Genomic DNA, 15,673 nt, shown 5'->3' with positions numbered 1-15,673 from the left:
TGTGTCAGGGGTTATGGGGAGAAGGCAGGAGAATGGGGTTGAGGGAGAGATAGATCAGCCATGATTGAATGGTGGAGTAGACTCGATGGGCCGAATGGCCCTAATTCTGCTCCTAGAACTTATGAAGATATTGTCACAGCCTTTATCCAAGAGTAGAGCAGTCTAAAACAAGAGGGCTTAGGTTTAAAATGAGAGGGGGAAGATTTAAATGGGAGTGTGGTGGATATGTAGAACAAACTGCTCTCTCTCTCTCTGTCTGTCTCTCTGTCTGTGTCTGTCTATCTCTCTCTGTCTGTGTCTCTCTCTGTCTGTCTCTGTGCCTCTGTCTGTCTCTCTGCCTCTGTCTCTGTCTCTCTCTGTCTCTGTCTCTCTCTCTGTCTCTCTCTGTCTCTCTCTCTGCCTCTGTCTCTCTCTCTCTGTCGCTCTCTGTCTGTCTGTCTCTCTCTGTCTCTCTCTGCCTCTGTCTGTCTCTCTATCTGTCTGTCTCCGTGTCTCTGTCTCTCTCTCTGTCGCTCTCTGTCTGTCTCTCCGTCTCCGTCTCTGTCTCTGGGGTTTAGACCAGCTCCAGGAGAGCACTGGTAAAGAGTTAACTGCCGGAGGGGGCGGGCAGGAGGGATGTACTTTCAGCCTTGAACAGGAAACGTGTAGAGAGTAGCAGCTTGTACACTCCGAGGCTTTGCCGTCAACGAGGATGTGGCATTATTGGTGGGATTACCGGCTAACGTGGGCTCTGTGACCGCCTTGTACGTCTGTGTGTCCCGCACCCCCAGCGCGAGTGGAGTGGCCGTGTGGCTGTAGGGAGCCGTGGCTGCGGAGTTCAGGTGATCTCTCCCTCCCTCTCCTCTCCCCCTCCCTCTCCCCCTCTCTCCCCTTCTCCTCTCCCCTTCTCCTCTCCCTCCTCTCCCCCTCCCCCTCTCTCCCCCTCTCTTGCCGCCGACTCCTCTCCACACACACACCCCGGGGGAGATGAGACGCACAAACAGCTTGCAAACCCTGCTGTGCCTGATCCAGAGAGAGATCTGACAAAAGCATTGAGAGAGATCTGACAAAAGCATTGCTGATGCGACTTCGGTGGGTGGGGTGGGGGGGAGACACAGATTTATGGCTGAAAATGTTTGACTGCATTGATGACAGGAGAGAAGGGGTTACATTTTGTTCCTCTTTAAACCAGCACCCAGCTGCTTTGAATGGAGCCTGAGCTTGTGGTGGGAGTGTGCGGCTGACACAGGAACACTTGCATTTAGGTAGCAACTTCAGGATGCTGTACATTTTGTCGGGGTTGCAGGAAGACTCGATGGGCCGAATGGCCTAATTCTGCTCCTATCGTTTATGAACAACATGCTGGAGCAACTCAGCGGGACAGGCAGCATCACTGGAGAGAAGGAATGGGTGACGTTTCGGGTCGAGACCCTTCTTCTGACTGAGAGTCAGGGGAGGAGTCGCTGATCCCACTTACAAGTATTTGTTACCAAAGCCCATCACTAACGACCCGTCCCACCCCACCCACCCCGTCCCGCCCCACCCCACCCCGACCCACCCCACCCCACCCCGACCCACCCCACCCCATCCCGTCCCCTCAGCTTCACCAGGAAGGACAGGAAGATGTAGAAAGGAACTGCAGGTGCTGGACTCTCAGTCTGAAGAAGGGTCTCGACCCAAAACATCACCCATTACTTCTCTCCAGAGATGCTGCCTGTCCCGCTGAGTTACTCCAGCATTTTGTGTGTATGTTGAGTTTGTGGGGTGGATGTTTGCCTGTGGCCCTTTTCTAATGGAAGATGTGGGCATGTGTTCCTGCCTGGTATTACTGGAGGTGGCGATGGTATCTGGCTTTGATTGAGTTGTCACTCGTGCATCTGGTTGCAAAGTAAAGTCGTTTTATTGTAAATTGAATTGACATAAAGTTTACTCGCGCTTCTGTTGAACATCTACTCCGGTAAAGGAAGTAATGACAATGAACCGCAGATGTTGGTTTCTACCAAGGAAAGACACAAAGTGCTGGAGTAAATCAGCGGGTCAGGCAGCATCTCTGGAAGACAGTAGGTGACGTTTCAGGTCAGACTGAAGAAGGGTCCCAACCCGAAACGTCACCCATCCATGTTCTCCACAGATGCTGCCTGACCCGCTGAGTTACTCCAGCACTCTGTGAAACGTCACCTATCCATGTTCTCCACAGATGCTGCCTGACCCGCTGAGTTACTCCAGCACTCTGTGAAACATCACCTATCCATGTTCTCCACAGATGCTGCCTGACCCACTGAGTTACTCCAGCACTCTGTGAAACGCCACCTATCCATGTTCTCCACAGATGCTGGCTGACCCGCTGAGTTACTCCAGCACTCTGTGTCTTAACACATTTATGAAGCTGGCGTTCTTGCCTTGGAATGCAGAATATTTGCTGCAGTGTAATGGTGAATGAAACATACAGATGGTGCATGACTGCGAGTTATGGATCTGTCCACTGAGACCTGTCAGACAAACACTTGAGTTGTAGTGGTCTCTCCAGTAAAATAGAAGCAAAACTCCACAATTGATGCTGCTGTCTGACAGAGGCCATGGTTTAATGGAGGTTTATCGTAACATCGACCCAGTTACAGTGAAATGATTTTTTTTTTGCCTAGTGCAGTAAAAATCTTGATCTAAAGTACAAGAGTGTAGGAAAAGCAGATTATATAAAGGCAGTACACAAGATGCAACATGTTTTACACATATTCCTGTATCCTTCAAGATCTTCAAACATTTCTTAACTTGGTTGTAAAGGCCTGTGGTCAAATTATTAAAGATGGACTTTAGACCTTTGAGTGTGGAAACAGGCCCTTCGGCCCACTGAGTGCGTGCCGATCAGCAATCCCCTCCACATATACTAGCACTATCCCTCACACTAGGGTCAATTTACCGTAGATAATTAACCTACAAACCTGTACGCCTTTGGAGTGTGGGAGGAAACCGGAGCACCCGGAGAAAACCCACGCAGGTCACGGGGAGAACGTGCAAACTCTGTGCAGACAGCACCGGCAGTCGGGATTGAACCCGGGTCCCTGGCGCTGTGAGGCAGCAACTCTACCGTGTTGCCCCATCGTTTGGGAAGAGTTTGTTACTGCGTTGAAGGGAATGGGAGCAGGAGTAGGCCGCTCGGCCCCACCAGCCTGTCCCACCGTTCATGGCGAGCGTGCCTGATCTGCCCCAGTCCTCTCTGAGCGACTTAACCCATGGCCAGCGTGGCAGGCATTCTCGGCGGCACCTCTAGCCTTCCTGATTGAACGCAACGTGAACACGGGCTGGATGGAAGGCTGAGCGGAGCCTGTGATGGACTGGGCTGTGTTCAACAATTTCTGCAGCTTCAGATCTTCAGTCCCCCCCCTCCCCCCCCCACACTCCAAAGACCAACAGCGGTGTAGGTTAACAAATGATTAGCCCCAAATGATGAAAATGTGAACACAGTTTTAGCTGAAGAGTTGGATAGTGAATAATTCCCTCCCATGAGAAGCAAGACAAAGTCCTGGGTGTTATTCACTCAGGTGTGGGCGGGCCAACAGAGACAGGAGTGTTTAAGAAGGAACTGCAGATGCTGGAAAATCGAAGGTAGACAGAAACTCAGCGGGTGAGGCAGCATCTATGGAGCGAAGGAATAGGTGACGTTTCGGGTCGAGACCCGGAAGGGTCTCGACCCGAAACGTCGCCTATTCCTTCGCTCCATAGATGCTTTCCTGGTCTCGACCCGAAACGTTGCCTATTTCCTTCACTCCATAGATGCTGCTGCACCCGCTGAGTTTCTCCAGCATTTTTGTCTACCTTCGATTTTCCAGCATCTGCAGTTCCTTCTTAAACAAGCTGTGTAGGTTAGTTGGGCTCGGTGTGTGTGTGTAAAAAATGTCCTCAGTGTGTGTAGCATAGGGCTAGTGTACGGGGGTGATCGCTGGTCGGCACGGATTCAATGGGCCGAAGGGCCTTCTTCCGTGCTGTATCTCTAAACTAAACAAAGTGATTACATATTTTCATTACATGTTCTGAGCCAACCGCAAATCCCTTGGGAAGTGCAGAGGCTGGGAAATGTTGATATGTCCTAGATTGTGAAATGGAAAGTGTAGCTGATGCATTGCTAATGGTTTAACTTTTCCTTGCTTCCCTGACAGCGAGCAGGCGATTTAGATCTTTGTGGGTAATTAGAGTTAAATAAGACTTGAGAGGCTGATGCTGTCAGTGGTTATGGGTTGACAAAAGCGCTGGAGAAACTCAGCGGGTGAGGCAGCATCTATGGAGCGAAGGAAATAGGCAATGTTTCAGGCCAAAACCCTTCTTCAGACTGATGTTGGGTGAGGTGGGTTGGAGGGGGGGAAGAGAAAAAAGGAAAAAGAAAGAGGAGGAGCCCGAGAGCTGAGAAGGGGAGGAGACAACAAGGGCTACCGGAAATTGGAGAATTCAATGTTTATGCCGCTAGGGTGCAGACTGCCCAAGCGGAATATGAGGTGAAGGGTTAATGGTTGGTTACAGGGGGGGGGGGGTGGGGGGTGCTACTGGAGCTACAAAGAGGCAGTGAAACTCACTCACTCAGTTCTTGCAGGGCAGTGGTTTGACCCGCTGGTTACTGAGCATCCTTGTGATCGGGCACCAAGGGCCAGAGGCAGAGGGTCAGCGGGTCACTGCTAGTGTCCTATGTTGAGGAAGGCAAGGCCCGTGCACTGGGATTGTTCTCGTATTGAATTGAAGTGTGTGGTTACAGTTAAGGACGACACATGGAGTTCCCACTTGGTTTAGTTTATTGTCATGTGTACCGAGGTACAGTGAAATGCTTCCATCTCTCCTATCCATCCCCTATCACCATAGACCTCTCCTTCCCCTAACCTTCAGTTCCTGCCACTGCCCTTCCACTTGCTCCCCATCATCTATTCTCTCCTTTCCCCACCACCCCCCCCTTTGGTTTGGTTTCGTTCAGAGATACAGCATGGAAACAGGCCCTTCGGCCCGAAACTTCACCTATCCCTTTTCCCCGGTGTTGCTGCCTGTCCCGCTGAGTTACTCCAGCATGTTGTGCCTGTTCTGTGTTCCATTTGTCCTATGAATGGAAGTGAGGAACAAGAATGGGGGGGTGAGGAGTTGGGGAGGTTTCGTGCTGAGTTGATAATTGGTGAGATAGGCGTGTGCGTTGGTCAGTTGAATCTGGACATGTGTGTGTATGCATGTTTATGCGTGCAACCTACACACGCGTGTTAATGCATTGCTACCCCTGTTTTTATCGGCTAAATGAGTTGCTTGTCTGTTGCCTCTTGCCCGTTGATAGGGTCTGTTTCTCCCGCAACTATTGATGGGAGCCCGAGTTGGCTGCAGTCCAAGAAATAAGTGAACGGGAAAAAATACAGTCCTGAGAAAAAACGTACTACTCTGACAGGTTGTGGGAATTCTGTCCGTATTTCATTTAAAACTGCCAAAGGCCGAGCATTTATTTCAATTTCCTTTTTTTTTTTTGTTGAAGCTTTTCTGCCTGGAGAAATCTTCTACAAGTGTGGGGAAGGGAATTGAACATCAAACACCGTGCAGAGTAGAGTATGGAGCTGGGCCCAGTGTTACTGGATGCCGGCATTGTTGGGAATGAGCGCTGCTAGCAGCGAGCAGTGTTGTCTAGGTCCAAGGGTCAAAGCCTGCCTTCGTTAATCCAGCGCATGACTTCACTGGGTTGGAATGCGCATCGTTAGTGTCAGTTTATACACTCCTTTCATGAGCTGGTCCCAGCTGTGCAGGAGTAGTGTTGCTGCTTTTCTATGTGGCAGTGCCTGTAGCCGGGCAGCAGCAGTTCCACTTGTGCAGGAGGATGTTTTCCTTTCCCTTCGTGGGTTTGTCTGCTGCAGCAGCGGAGACTTGAACTCGGCTTGGGGGGGGGGGGGGGGGGTAAATCTGCTTCTCTCTGATCCCTCCAACCGATACTTGGCACGCATGTGAAGTTGGAACGAGTCAGGAGTGGCTTCCAAAAGCTTGTGCCTGTGGTGAGTGGTGCTGGGTGAGTGGTGCTGTATTTGTGAGGATTATTTGTAATACTTCATGCCGTTCGCTGCTGGTCAGGGAGCCAGTTTGTGGCTTCATTCAGTGACCCACGGCTGACAGGTCAGTGAGCTGTGCTTGGACCCTGTTGACGTGGCTAAGTGTTTGCCTGTTTTGATTAATGGAGATCCGACAGTATTGTTCGACATTAATGCGGCTGCCACACGAAGTTCCGAGCTGCTTCCCAATCCCACGGTTCCATTCCAAGCTCCCATTAACTCTTAGATAGACTCAAAAAGCTGGAGTAACTCAGCGGGACAGGCAGCACTTCTGGAGAGAAGGAATAGGTGACATTTCGGGTCGAGACCCTTCTTCAGACCATGACCCCTTCCTGAGTTGTGCATGTGTTGTGCTGGACTTGTTAATCCCATTCACCCGCACTTCTGAGGGCACATTTATCATCTTGTTCAAGAAGGAACTGCAGATGCTGGAAAATCGAAGGTAGACAAAAATGCTGGAGAAACTCAGCGGGTGCAGCAGCATCTATGGAGCAAAGGAAATAGGCAACGTTTCGGGCCGAAACGTTGCCTGTTTCCTTCGCTCCATAGATGCTGCTGCACCCGCTGAGTTTCTCCAGCATTTTTGTCTACGTTTATCATCTTGTGGACTTAGTGTTAACTGTGGCTTCGTGGCTTATGTTCTGCTTGAGTCAGTGGGCTGTGGGTTCAAGTCCCACTTCAGATATCAGAAGAACAGTCTAGTCAGTACTGAGGTAGGTAGGTGTGCAGGGTTAGGGTTGCTGTCTTTAACATGAGACGTTGTACAGAAGCTTTGTCCACCGTGACAGATAAATGACACTAGACGTTATTTAAATGGAAATAGGACTCCTCCCGCTTGTTCTGGCTAATATTTATGCATGGATATTACCAATACAAGACCTTTTGCAAACCTTTCATTCATTTGCTTTTTGTAACTCTCCATGCCTCTAGTTTCCAGCTCCCCAGACTCTCAGTCTGAAGAGGGTTGCCACCTGAAACGTCTCCTATCCATGTTCTCCACAGATGCTGCCTGACCCGCTGAGTTACTCCAGCACTCTGTGAAACGTCACCTATCCATGTTCTCCACAGATGCTGCCTGACCCGCTGAGTTACTCCAGCACTCTGTGAAACGTCACCTATCCATGTTCTCCACAGATGCTGCCTGACCCGCTGAGTTACTCCAGCACTCTGTGAAACGTCACCTATCCATGTTCTCCACAGATGCTGCCTGACCCGCTGAGTTATTCCAGCACTCTGTGAAACGTCACCTATCCATGTTCTCCACAGATGCTGCCTGACCCGCTGAGTTATTCCAGCACTCTGTGAAACGTCACCTATCCATGTTCTCCACAGATGCTGCCTGACCCGCTGAGTTACTCCAGCATTTTGTGTCTATCTTCGGTGTAAACCAGCATCTGCAGTTCCTGGTTCAATGGTTTCTCTAGTGTCATGTGTATCCGGTGCGGTGAAGTACATCGTTTACATACAGCTCAGCGAGTCTATCACACCCATCCCAGTTCTCCGACTAGTTTCACTGACCCCCTGATTAAACATTACAGATTGTATGCAGCGCTCTCAACTAACGAACGACCATTCTACATTTCCTTATCATCATCTGCTTTGATCTGTCGTTTTCACACCTTACCCTCCAATATCTCTAGACTTCCTCTCTCCCGACTCTGCCTAAAGAAGGGTCTCGTCCCGAAACATCACCCATTCCTTATCTCCCACTGAGTTACTCCAGCATTTTGTGTCTTATCTTTGGTGTAAACCAGCATGTGCAGTTCCTTCCTGCACTGTAGGCAAGGATTGATCCCAAGATTCCGAGGTAGATGCTCCACAACTGATCCTGTGTTTCACATTCGGGAATACACTCAGCAATCCGCCATCATTAACACGGATAGACAACTGGTTAGCAGATACAAGAAGGTAGATTATTATCTGAATGGTGTCAGATTAGGAAAAGGGGAGGTGCAATGAGACCTGGGTGTCCTTGTACATCAGTCACTGAAAGTAAGCATGCAGGTACAGCAAGCAGTGAAGAAAGCTAATGGCATGTTGGCCTTCATAACAAGAGAATTTGAGTTTAGGTGTAATGAATATTGTGTGCAGTTTTGGTCTACTAATTTGAGGAAGGACATTCTTTCTATTGAGGGAGTGCAGCGTAGTTTCACCAGGTTAATTCCCGGGATGACGGGACTGACATAAGAATAAAGAATGGGTCGACTGGGCTTGTATTCACTGGAATTTAGAAGGATGAGAGGGGTCCTTATAGCAAAATGTAAAATTGTTAATGGATTGGACAGGCTGAATGCAGGAAAAATATTCCTGATGTTGGGGGAGCCCAGAACCAGGGGTCACAATTTAAGAATAAGGAGTAGGCCATTTGGGACTGAGATGAGGAAAAACCTCTTCACCCAGAGGGTTGTGAATCTGTGGAATTCTCTGCCACAGAAGGCAGTGGAGGCCAATTCACTGGATGTTTTCAAGAGAGAGTTAGATCGAGCTCTTGGGGCTAAAGGAATCTAGTGAGATGGGGAGAAAGCAGGAACGGGGTACTGATTTTGGATGATCATATTGAATGGCGGTGTTGGCTCGAAGGGCCGACTGGCCTACTCCTGCACCTATTGTCTATGTTTCTATAATTTCCCCGTCCAAATGCTTCATCTTTTGACCTTTCCTCACTTGCCAAGTGCTATTCTGGACATGACAAGCGCCCTGGTCAGTACAGTATGCACAGAGCGGTCTGTATTCAAGAGGGGCCATTGTACAGCCCCTGCTGCTGCAGCTGCCCTGTTTCCATGCTCGTACTTGACTGAAGCTGAGTGGGAAACACAGCAGGAGCAAGGCGAGAGATACACAGTGTTTGTCAGTCAACGAGCAGAATGTTATCGGCAAGTGTGACGCTCTCATGACAATGTAATTCTGATGGTTATCTCCTTGTACGTTGCATAAACATGGATTTCACGGCGGTGAGAAGCAGAGGTTTTCATTACAGATGTATTCTCAGCTGTAATAGAATGCAGCTCTGCTGAATGCAGTTATCCTGTATTTGAAATCGCACTAGGCACGTCAGATAAAGGTGTCTCTTGTGTGCGCCCGTGAACAGCCAGTGTGGTGATCAGATTAGGATCGGATTTGAAGTCAGTTCAGTTATCAGCTGGTTCAGGATCAGTCGGGCATTTGTGTTAGTGAATGTATGCGCGGCACGGTGGAGTTGCTGCCTCACAGCGTCAGAGACATGGGTTCGATCCTGACTACGGGTGCTGTCTGTACGGAGTTTGCACGTTCTCCCCGTGACCTGCGTGGGTTTTCTCCGAGATCTTTGGTTTCCTTCCACACTCCAAAGACATACAGGTTTATAGGTTAATTGGCTTGGTGTATGTGTAAAAATTGTCTCTAGTGTGTGTGTGTGTGGTAGGATTGGTGTACGGGGGTGGGCATGGACTCAGTGGGCCGAAGGGCCTGTTTCCGCGCTGTGTCTCTAAACTAAAACTAAAACTAATTCTGACCCAGTGTTTCTACAACGTGCATGAAATGCCATAAATTGTGTTCTTGTACAGGTTAGGGTTCATTATTGTCGCGGGTATTAAACTACAGTGAGAATCCGATAATGCCATCCATGAGTACAACCCCGCCAGACACATACATTAGGCAGAGCAAGAGAGGGAAAACAGAGTGCAGGATATAGTTCCTAAGCGCTGGAGTGCCAACGGTTCTAGAGAAAAAGATCCATTGTCCACAAGGAGGTAAGTTGGAACATCGGGACTATCTCCAAGCTTATGTGAGGACTGTTCAGAAGTCTGATTTACAAGTTTTCAGTTCAGGCGTATTGAAGAGAGATTTAGATAGAGCTCTTGGGACTAATGGCCCTGTCCCACTGTACGAGTTCATTCCAAGAGCTCTCCCGAGTTTGCCCTGATTCGAACGCGGAGATTTACGGTAATGGCCACTCGTCGGTACTCGGGGCTCTCATGGACATTTTTCAACATGTTGAAAAATCTTCACGAGTCTTCCAGAGCTTACCTGCCGTTAGCGAGTCTTCCCGAGTACCTGCCGTTAGCGTTATGAGCCGCTAAGAGACGTCCCCGAGCTCCGACGTACCCGCTACGTTCATTCTCCGTGCTTACCATGAGTTTGATTATTTTAAAACTCGGGAGAGCTCTTGGAATGAACTCGTACCGTGGGTCTGGGCCATTTGGGAATCTAGGGATATGGGGAGAAAGCAAAAATAGGGTACTGATTTTGGGTGATCAGCTATGATCATATTGAATGGCGGTGCTAACTCGAAGGGCCGAATGGCCTTCCTGCACCTTTTGTCTATGTTTCACAATAATGCATACATTGAACACAGGGATGTTTATTTTGCGAGGTGGATGGGAGGGAGGAGGGGGGAGTTGGCACGTGCTGTATTTAGAGGGGGGCATGTGCGCTAATGGTGTTACGTGGCAATGAATGCCTGCTGACACATCCATGATTTACCTTCAAAGAGATTTGTCCATGCCCTCTGCTTTTCCCCTTCACCCTGCTACCATAAGGCAGGGGACCTTGGTGTCATCTCCTGTTGATGGATCAGATATGGAAACATGGGTAGGTCCTCTTGCCTGGCATGGCCTACTGCCCAGTCCTATATTACAATGTAGCTCGCTGGCCAACTTAGTCCCTCTGCTCGGCTCCACTGCAGAGTTCAGAACCTTGGATTACACAGGGACGTTTGAGAATATTACTCTCCCAGCCGTTCCTAGACCTTGTCCTGGAGATTTCTCAGCGTCTTGTGCTGCAACCAATTCCTTCCTCAAAGTAAAGAAGGTAGAATCAGGAGGAGGTCTCCTGCCCCACCAGCGAATATCGTCTGGCAGTTAGACCATGGTTGATCTGTGTCGGAGCTCCATTTTGTTCCACAGCACGCCTGGGCTCGACCCATTGTCCCATTGTCCATGTACCCGGCCAAGTGTCCCTTGGATATTAGAGGTAGACATGCTGGAGTAACTCAGCGGGACAGGCAGCATCTCTGGAGAGAATGAAAGGGCGACGGTTCACGTCAAGCCCCTTCTTCACACTGATTATTGGTTGGCATGGACAAGTTGGGCCGAAGGGCCTGGATGTCTCTATGACTCGATGACGAAGCTCGATGAAGTGGATGTGCCTTTGGCCCAAAACCATGAAGTGACTCAGCCGTTACTTCAGGCACCTAATTCCTCCGGCAACCAGCTTCCTGACTGCATTCATCAGATCAGAGCTGGCGGTACAAAAGCTTTGCCGATCACAGTCATTAACATGTTGCGGAAGATAGTCTGGCACAGTTTCTGTCGTTAAATCCCCTTGGGCACCCAGCAGCTGTTCTCTGTACAATGATCGACCCCAGGTGGATGCTGTTTACACCGTGCGAATTGTGAAAGGCTTGGATAGAGTGGATGCGGAGAGGATGTTTCCACTAGTGGGATAGTCTAGGACCAGAGGCCACAGCCTCAGAATTAATGGACTTCCTTTTGGAAGGAGACGAAGAAGAATTTCTTTAGTCAGAGGGTGGTGAATCTGTGGAATTCATTGCCACAGAAGGCTGTGGAGGCCAAGTCAATTGATATTTTTAAGGCAGAGATAGATAGATTCTTGATTAGTACAGGTGTCAGGGGTTATGGGGAGAAGGCAGGAGAATGGGGTTGCGAGGGAGAGATAGATCAGCCATGATTGAATGGCGGAGTAGACTGGATGGGCCAAATGGTCTAATTTTTCTCCTATCACATAGATACATAGATACATAGAAAATAGGTGCAGGAGTAGGCCATTCGGCCCTTCGAGCCTGCACCGCCATTCAATATGATCATGGCTGATCATCCAACTCAGTATCCCGTACCTGCCTTCTCTCCATACCCCCTGATCCCTTTAGCCACAAGGGCCACATCTAACTCCCTCTTAAATATAGCCAATGAACTGGCCTCAACTACCCTCTGTGGCAGAGAGTTCCAGAGATTCACCACTCTCTGTGTGAAAAATGTTTCTTCTCATCTCGGTCCTAAAGGATTTCCCCCTTATCCTTAAGCTGTGACCCCTTGTCCTGGACTTCTCCAACATCGGGAACAATCTTCCTGCATCTAGCCTGTCCAACCCCATAAGAATTTTGTAAGTTTCTATAAGATCCCCTCTCAATCTCCTAAATTCTAGCGAGTACAAGCCGAGTCTCTCCAGTCTTTCTTCATATGAAAGTCCTGACATCCCAGGAATCATGAACATGACCTTGCTGCTCGGGCTGTGTTTGGGAACGTTCAATGCAATTGTTCCTCCTCCTCTAGATGTCCTGGCTGCACATGTGCCTTTGCAAAGCTAAACAATTATTTTACACAAAAGAGGTTGTCACGGTTGCACAGCTGGTAGAGTTGTCTACCTTACTGCACCAGAGTCCCGGGTCCCATCCTGACTACGGGTGCTGTCTGTACGGAGTTTGCACGTTCTCCCTGTGACCAGCGTGGGTTTCCTCCGAGATCTTCGGTTTCCTCCCACACGCCAAAGACGTACAGGTTAATTGCCTTGGTGTAAATGTAAAATTGTCCATAGTGTTTGTAGAATAGTGTTCGCGTGAGGTGATCGGTGGCCGGTTCGAATCCCGCTTGGAGTGCATACTGTCGTTGTGTCCTTGGGCAAGACACTTCACCCACCTTTGCCTGTGTGTGAATGTGTGTGAGTGATTGGTGGTGGTCGGAGGGGCCGTAGGCGCAGATTGGCAGCCATGCTTCCGTCAGTCTGCTCCAGGGCAGCTGTGGCTACAGAAGTAGCTTACCACCACCGAGTGTGACTGAGGAGTGAATGAATAATGCGATGTAAAGTGCCTTGAGTATTAGAAAGGCGCTATATAAATCCCATCCATTATTATTATTATTAAATGAAACAAAACGATTTTGGGTCTCCTAATTACTGCAATATTCTCTCCCAGCTTGCAAGTACTGCCTGAACACCATAAAATGATCCACCTTGTCAAAAGTTTCTCCTGTTCACCAGCGTGGAAACAATCAGCCCTCTAATTGGCATTTGCCAAGCAGTCTCTGTTTCCTCCCATCACCCACTCTATTTCCTTTCTGCTCCCTGGTTTGTTTATCGTGTGGTGTTGTACGTACTTTACCAATTCCGTAGTTGTCGAATCCTCGACCAGGAGTGGGGGGGGGGGGAGAAAAAAAGTCACGAGTGTTCTATTCTCCTCCGCTCAGTACTCAGCGAACAAGTCTGGTATAATCCATTAGCTGCTTACTGGACGGGTGGACCCTTTGTGTTAAAGATAATTCATAGGTGTCAGTTTTCCATGTGAGTTTCACACTAGACCTGATATATTCATGACTGCGTTCCCACATCTCTCGCTTAACATTTGAAAAGAGCTGTTGGGGTTGAAAATACATTTGTCATGTTCTTTGGCAATGGGCGGTTTAAAGAAAAAGATTTACATTTCTGTTACCGCTTGCATCTCCATTTCGGGACCGTGATTTTTAAGCCTCCGAGATAAATTTGAAAACTTTTTCTCTTCCTATTTCTGACATGATCTCTCCGTTGTCGGATGTTGGGTGGTGGGTCCGATGATTGACTTTATCGCTGATGGGCCAGGTCGGTGAATAGCTTAGGAAGGAACTTCAGATGCTGGTTTAAACCGAAGATAGACACAAAATGCTGGAGTAACTCAGCTGGACAGGCAGCATCTCTGGAGAGACGGAATGGGTGATGTTTTGGGTCGAGACCCTTCTTTAGACTTCAGAGTCTATTCCACTTTATCTGTGTATTTATGTGTGTATATGTATATTCTGTGGTATCTGGTCACACTAATCTGATCTGTATTGATGCTTACAATATTCTGTCGTGCTGCAGTAAGCGATAATTTCATTGTCCTATCTGGGACACATGACAATAAACTCTCTTGACTTGACTTGACTTGACCTAAAACGTCACCCATTCCTTTTCTCCAGAGATGCTGCCTGTCCCGCTGAGTTACTCCAGCATTTTGGGTCTATCTTCGGTGAACAGTTTGTAAGGTGCTAACTCCTTTGTATGTTGGGTTGGAAAAAGATCCTGGGGTTGGCTTGCTTATCCTTCCAGTGCATCGGAAGGATCATACAGAGACAACACAGGGCTCTTTTTGGGGGTAAAACAGGTGCTGGAGGTGTCCAAGGCGTTTTGTTAGCTACTGATTGTGGATGATCAGCCATGATCACAGTGAATGGCGGTGCTGGCTCGAAGGGCCGAATGGCCTACTCCTGCACCTATTGTCTACTGCGATTGTCTTATTATTTTATACAGTTGCCGTCTGAGCTCAGTTTATGTAACAATGGAAGCAAGATTCTGTTTGTTCTCCGTCAACTAACATAGGAGCAAATTATGATAATGCTCAAAGATGAAAAACAAGTTATTTGGATATGTAACGCATCATCCTTCTTGGAAAGTAAGTGTGCAGTTGTCTAACTCGAGTGGTCCAGTGCAGATGCTGCAGGTGTAAGCTTAGGTTTATTTGCATGGGCTCTGCCCTCATCACAATGTGATGGGATTGGAAACCTCCAGCTATTCCCAGCTTCACATCTGGAAGGACAATGGGAGCGTTTCATTAACGTCGGGAGGCGGAGGTAAAGGGTGCAGTTACATCACAATGGAGACCGCACCCATTCACTTCAGCTACAGTCTTCTTCTGTATCCTTGTGCTATATAGTGGCTCTCCACTGCTGTACACATCGTTGTGCTATTGGGCTGTGAAGTGCGAGGTCTGCAGTAGTACATGGATTATCCAGCAATGGGCATTGCAGTAGGTGTTGCATTGTCTGGGTCTGCCACAGGTGGGTTGTACCCTCGATGTAGCCCCGTTTGTGCATTGTCACCCTTGACTGCCCGACCCCGGTTTGCAGTCAGTTGAGACCTCTCCAGTTCAGACAGTGCGCACCATCTACAGTGAAAGCTTTGTGTTGCATGCTATCCAATCAGGTCAGGTAATACAACACAAAAACGCAATCCTTCTGAATGTTGTAGTCGGCAGGGCAGTGCTCTGCATATCGCCAACTTGGACAATTTTACATTTTTATCAAGCAAAGTAACCTACAAACCTTCACGTCTTTGGAGTGTGGGAGGAAACCGAAGATCTCGGAGAAAACACACGGGTCACTGGGAGAAGGTACAAACTCCGTACAGACAGCACCCGTAGTCGGGATCGAACCCGGGCCTCTGGTGCTGTATTTTGCAGTAAGACAGCGACTCTACCACTGCGCCACCGTGACCAATCAGGCCAAACTCAAGTAAAATAGGTAGCGCAAAGGAGAAGATACAGAATGCCGAATATAGAAATGCCAGAGATGCTGCCTGACCCGCTGAGTTACTCCAGCATTGTGTGTGTATTTTAGGTGTAAGCCAGCATCTGCAGTTGCTTCCTACACACTAATGGTTTTAGAGTTCTACCAAATCTAGAGTTGCATCATCTGCAGGCCATTCTGCCCATCTAACCCATTGCCGTGTTTATTCTCCACCAAAGTCTACACCCATTCCTCCATCACCCAATCCGTAGCCTCTCCATTCAGATGTTTCTGCCCCCTCTACCACCGCCCCTCAGCGTTAATGAAATGCTGCCAAAGTCCCACATCTGCAGCTGGGAATAGCTAGGGTGTTGTGGTGTGGGAAGGGCCCATGGAATCCCAAATCCATCTACT

At 48.7% G+C, this 15,673-nt stretch overlaps 1 protein-coding gene across 1 annotated transcript in view; it reads left to right on the top strand.

Annotated features, from left to right (window-relative positions):
- Nucleotides 1–626: 626 nt before the first annotated feature.
- The window catches only part of ndst2 (N-deacetylase and N-sulfotransferase 2), a 79,003-nt gene continuing 63,956 nt past the window's right edge, over nt 627–15,673 (top strand). The window contains exon 1 of the mRNA XM_033012542.1: nt 627–821. The gene's annotated coding sequence lies outside the window, so the exon portion shown is untranslated. The remainder of the gene's footprint in view (nt 822–15,673) is intronic.

This window comes from Amblyraja radiata, chromosome 37, assembly GCF_010909765.2.
Source record: "Amblyraja radiata isolate CabotCenter1 chromosome 37, sAmbRad1.1.pri, whole genome shotgun sequence".
NCBI classification, from domain to species: Eukaryota; Metazoa; Chordata; class Chondrichthyes; order Rajiformes; family Rajidae; genus Amblyraja; species Amblyraja radiata.
Note: the sequence above shows the minus strand (reverse complement) of the source record. Positions and strands in the feature narration are given on the sequence as shown.